Raw genomic sequence first — 6,696 nt, 5'->3', positions numbered from 1 at the left:
ATCAAATTTAAGTCCAAGTTAATCATCCTAACTTTTTAGGACTCAAAAATTAGTCTTCACTAAATATTTGACAATAATTCAACTTGATATTATATTATTGCTCATATTTGACCCTAAAATCATAACATTTTATGAAATAAATTCAAATTTAATTAAAATTATTTCAAAATTTGAATTTTAAATTCTTGCACATTCTGGAATATTACCATAACAGTCATAATGTATAAATTAGGGTTAAACATTTCCAAATAATTTAGAGAAAAATACGGTTGCGATTTATCGGTTTTATCAACTAAAATACCAAAATCAAATGAAATTTAATCCAATCAATTTTCCAACTTTACATCTGTCATGCATGAAATAAAAGCAACTTTTAATAATTTTCTCATGCAATGAAATTCATTTTAACTATTTTTGCTAAAATAGTCACCATTTATGTCATTTTTACCATAAAAATTAAGAAATTATGCAAGATAAATCGTATTCATCTCAAATTTTACACACAATGAGTAAAACATGCATGTGACAATATATTAAAATTTCGTGGACTGATTTGAACTTTTACCATTTTTAGTCATATAACCTCCATTTATAGCATTTTTATCATATTAAAATTATAAATCATGCAAAATTAATCATATTAATCCGAAATTTTACATACATGTAAAATATGCATGTGAGGTCATACTAAAATTTCATGGTTAGATTCGAAATTTAACTATTTTTAGTTAAAAAATGTCATTTTACTCATTAAAATGTAATTATTTCACTAAAAATCACTAAATAAGCAATAATCATCCATAAATCATCAAAATGACCTAAATATATTTTAGGACTAGAATACATAACATGAAAAATAATTTCGTGGCTTTATCATATAAATCACAAAATATCTAGTTTTAATTAAGTTACATTTAACTCGGAAAAACAAAACCGATTATGCATGCACGACCTATGCTCTGATACCCCTTGAAAGGATTCAATAACCCTATAAATAAACTCATTTAATTGATGATCTAAATTACTCTTTGATTTAGTCATTAGATCTAGTGCATGCATAACAAAATTAACAAGGTTAGGAGAAAACGGTTTTCTTACATTGGTGAGACGGATTTATGGGCACTAGATTTGGACTCCTTACAAATCTAGATCTTGAGCTAAATAAGATATTAGGATGATCCTCCAAAAAGATTCCAAAGTAGAGATTCTCCTCTTGATTGCACCCAAGACTATCCCTCAATACTACAAATATTATTAACTAGATAATAAGAGTAGTGACCTTAAATATTGATTCTAATATTAATATCATTACTACCATAGTAATATATTTATTTATTAGATGTTAAGAAGAAAATGGACATAAACTACTTTTATGTATTTTGGAGAGAATATGGAGAAAAGAATAAACATGCATAAGCATAAGAATAATCTCTACAAAATGAGAACACACCCACTAGTGTGTATGGGGTGCACCGTTTTCCTCTCATAAAAGAGGCATGCATTGCTTTTTCTCTTATCAAGACAATAGCTAGTGAATAGGTATGTAAGATGGTCATCATGATGTCTATTTTTAACATTTACAAAACAAAATCATCAAAGCCCATTTACAACCCATAAAACCGGTTTTGATGGGATAAAATGGACATCCATTTTACAAAATGTCTTTTGTCATTTGTAGTGTGTGACATGTGACATGTAACATGTCTTTAGTAATATAAATGCATATTTAACTAATTAAATATCATTATTCATTAAATAAATTATACAAGACAATTTACATTGTAATTCATAATTACATGTATGTAAAATGGGTCATCTTTAACCTAGTTAACATAATCTACAACATTTTGTAATTATAACTAACTAATAATTCTTATCTCAAATGTTTCATAAACAATAATCAATTTTAGTAATATAAAATTTTAATTACTAAATTGAATCTCATTTAATCATATTACAATGAGATAATATTCTCTCTTATATATCAATTTGTTCAATTTAAGGATTTAATCAATTTGTATCGTCATACAATCGATTAACTTTACAATTAAGGGAATCGTCCTTTAGGTGTGTCCTTAAGGGATCAACTAATCACCACCGTTAAACAACAGTAATGTCAAACTCTAGTCAGCGAATCATTACCGATTAATGTTGAGCAGTTGACATATATAAATGAATCATCCCTTACGTATTCTTATCATGAGTTTCATTAATATGATCGCACCATTGTTAAGGACACATACTCCAACAAAGAAGAGGATTGTTTGGCGAAATTTTAAAAGAGGTCCGGGCAAGTGAAATGCTTCTTTGCCCTTTTAGAAGTCTGAGCCGAGTAAATTTTAAGTGTAAGGCTACTTCAAGCATCATGGCTTGAAGTTTTGGAGAAGTCATGGGAATGTAACTCAAGTAGTAAACAAAAGAAAATTAAAATTTGACATGGTTAGTGTCGGATTTTTTAAGAATTTGAGACAAAATTTTCCTTTAATCCCTCTTATAGAATAGTAATAACTATAAAATTCTCAATCCCACAATATAGAAAAATTATCTTCAAGACATGAAATGACATTGTTCATGGAAATTTCACCCAAATTTTAAAGCGAAATTGGTTTCATTTTGGGACCAAATACTTCATTATCAACCAAGATAGTAGTCTCATAAGGCAATTAAACCAAGTTTTTGCTCATGAAAAATCAAAAACTGAGCATGACTTGTCTAAAATTCGAAAATTTAAGACGAAGTTTTAAGATGAAATTTATACATATTAAACAAGATCCATTCATGCATGACAACAAAGGTTAAGCCTTTGTTGTCCAATTAGACACAACAACAATCAACAAAATCCCATTATTGACTCAAGAACACCATTTTCGAGTTCAACATTGGTGGACGAAATTTTCATCACAAAATTCGGTTTTTTATCAACAACAATGGTGTAAAAAGCTTACTAGTATCATGAATTAAGCAATATGAACAACTAATTAGCAAAACTAAAAGGATTTGAGAGTAGATCTAAGAAAACTCAAATTGGGGAAAAAGATGGAAGAAGATGAATAAGCTTACCTTGACCAATTAGTGGAATTAGGTGAGAAAAGTGGAGTACTAGGATGAATTTCAAGAAAAATAAAACAACAATGGAGGTTTTGGGGAATTTTGGTGAAGAAAGAGATGAAGATAAGAATGAAAATTTGGGGGAAAGAAGAGTTCTTAGCCGAGTAGTCCAACCCGTGTGAACTCACTCGGCCGAGTGCCGAGTTTACTCGATCGAGTACGACTTTACTCGGTCGAGTGGATGACCCTCTCGGTCGAGTGACGGGTTTTCCCAGAACGTATTACCTCCTAGAACTAGGTCCACTCGATCGAGTGCTAGCTTACTCGGCTGAGTTGGTACTCGCACTCGGTCTAGTGATTCCGTTGGGCTTAAATTTCAATAGAGGCTTATCGATGGATTTCCTGTAAGACAATATGAGGTTCGGGAGTCCACCGTCTATTGGTGACTCGTCCCGAGTTAGTTCATACGTCATTCTACTCAGCGTTTATGGTGCACTACCGTAGCACTAGTGGCTACTCCACTAGCATCCATTACTCTGTGGGAAATAATCTGTATACTTCCCTTATTATTAAGGATTATAACGAATATAATGATGACGATCACTAGTCATAAAATTAAAATACATAAACAAAATATAGGATTCAGAAATAACCTTCGGTCCTAGCAAATACGGCTTAAGAACAATATCAAAGTAGATATTCGCCTATCAGTTGCACCCAAGACGATATGAGATATGCCCTATTGATAATGCTAGAATCGATCTAAAATTTTCTGTAAAATTTAGTTGTTTTTTTGTTTTTTTTTTTCGATGAGAGAGGAGGCTAGGTCAAAAAAAGAATTAGGGTAGAATAATGATCTCCCTTTTTTTTTTCTTATGGTGACCGAAATATGGGAGTGAATTAGGGAAATATAATCTTCCCTAATTCGGCCCATATAACCGAAATAAGGAGTGTAATCTCCTTATTTTTGGTCTTTCCAAAAATGTATAAAATGTATTAAATTGTCATCTAGTGAGGATCAAACCCATGACCTCTTGGTTTGTGTACCCTCACTATTACCACTATGACACATTCATCTTGTTGATATTAAATATAACTGATTACATTTAATTACGAATTAACAGATTAATTCGTCCAAGCTAACATTACATACATTTAATTAAATATAACTTATTATATTCAGTTTATTTAATTGATTAATTGTCTCAACTAATATTATTTAATCTTCATTAAATAATTGTCTCATCAACACATTGACTAACTGTTTAGTCATATTAGGCATCAATGTGATTATATTTCTATAACCACATTTCTCAAACACATCCTATAGGTGTGACCTTTAGGGACCAGTTGATCACCGCCATCTGTATGATAATAACGTCAAACTTTCTAGCAAGCCAACCGTTATTAGGTAAACGTTAATCAACTGATTAAATATACGAAGTATACCCTTGTGAACCTGTAAGAGATTTACAAATGTTATCACACTAATTTGTGGAGGACACAAGCTCCAACATACTAATCATACATGATCAAAGCCACTAATAGGCATTCAATTAACACACAATGTGATGCAAAGATTGAAACCATTATCCTCATACCAACACATGTTAACCATTTCCCAAACACGCTACTCACACTAATATAAGCATTCAGCTTCCATACACATTCCCACAACATTGGCAATCATTACGTCACGCAAGAAACTTAACGCTACGACATAACCATACAACAACACATCTTGAAAATAGTGTTGCCCATACTCATGACCACCCACGTAGTGACCAACCGAGACAATAGGCACTAGTTTTGATATGAGGACGCCCACTCATCCAAAACCGATCTCTTATTGTACTCATGTCGGGTTCGTTTTATCAGACACACCTAGGTTATCATTTTGGTTCATTGGTTTATCAAAGCTCTGATACCACTTTGCAACACCCCCTACTTACCCGACTAAGGTAATGGGCAGATGTTACCTTCTCGGTTTCCCGAGGTAATGAAATCGGAGTCGCAATTGAGAAACAATTAACAAAATCAAATATTTAGTGGATTATATAGACATAAATGAATAAATAAAACGAATAATACAACTCATGACTACTAAACTAGTCTAATCCACTATACTCGACTCGAATGTCATCACGGCTCGTCCGTTCTCAAGCAATGCTACCAAAGCTAACCTGTAAAAAACTGCTCCCCATATAATCGGAAATATCATATGGATCAACACAGGCTACCCCGGAAATAGGTGACATTTATACGGAAACAACAAACGTCAGTTTCAATACACAACATAAGACATGACTCGATAAGTGTAGATGTGACATAATTATATGAATGAGACTCGACTATGCAATCATCATACCGGTACCGGGACACGCTCAGACGTACCCACGACCACCGGTGCCAGGAACACGCCCCATGACACCACACCTCACACAAAGGTACCGGGACACGCCCAGACGTACCGGGTCCGGAAGCCAACCGGAACCCCTGCCAGACGTCGTGCCTCAACCACACGAGTCCCTTCGTGACTCAAGCCATTAATGTGCATAACCCCCTTGGAGTGGGAAGCTCCTAGGGGCGACCCGAGCGCAAGACGATTTTGCAACCGTCTTACGTCTCCTCAACAATCAAGTACCACCACTAAAGACCTCCAACACCAAATAATCACAACCATAAAAGACAAGTGGAAGAACAACACTAAGCATATGACTCTTTCATGAATTCAATCCCACATACATACTAACCGACTCATGTATACACTATCAATGAAAGACACCCAAATATGCACACACAATATTAAAACCGAGTAGGATAACTTACCTTTTAGCATAATCCATAAGCTAATCGAAATCACCAAGTATCCATCTCATAAAACCGTCTCAACCTACATAAATCATATAATAACTATCACAATTCACTCTATACTATATTACAACATAAAATCCCTTATTATTAGTCACTAATTACTCATTTTACATAACCAAATACTAATTAATATCTCTTAGTAAACCCTAACTCGAAATTACTCATAAGACAAAGAGGAAAAGGTGAGATTTCTACTTACAAAGGTGGATCAGGAATTAGAAGAGGTGTTCCACTATTAATCTAACGAAGGCTAAGGGAAAAACATAGGGAGCATTTTAGAGAGAGGGGAGAGTGTTTTAGAGTAAGAAAGGAGAAGAAGAAGAATGAATGGGATAGGGTTGGGATACGATGAAATCCCGAAATATCCTTTCTCGGGTACAGCTCAGCACCACTCAACCGAGTGACCGGTTCACTCGACCGAGTGGCACTCACTCGGTCGAGTATACCCTTACTCAACCGAGTGCCGACTCACTTGGTCCACTTGGGGTTCTACTCGGTCCACTGGATGTCCACTAGGTCTAGTTTAGGTTTTACTTGGTCTCGTAGGAGGGGTCATCCTTTACTTCGAGTACATGTGGGTTCCGTCACGTATCCCTAGGTCCTTTATGGTCCCAAATTATCCGAGTATTACAATCTTCCCTCCTTAAAAATGAAATTCGTCCCCGAATTTCGCCACTCACTCTCTTTCCCAATTATTCCTCGGTCTTCTCTCATGCTTTATTCACGATTCTCGTGTTTTCTCTTGCCATCATCACTCTTATTGTTACACACGTA

Source organism: Silene latifolia, chromosome Y, assembly GCF_048544455.1.
Source record: "Silene latifolia isolate original U9 population chromosome Y, ASM4854445v1, whole genome shotgun sequence".
In the NCBI taxonomy this organism is placed as follows: domain Eukaryota; kingdom Viridiplantae; phylum Streptophyta; class Magnoliopsida; order Caryophyllales; family Caryophyllaceae; genus Silene; species Silene latifolia.
This window is presented reverse-complemented; position numbering follows the sequence as displayed.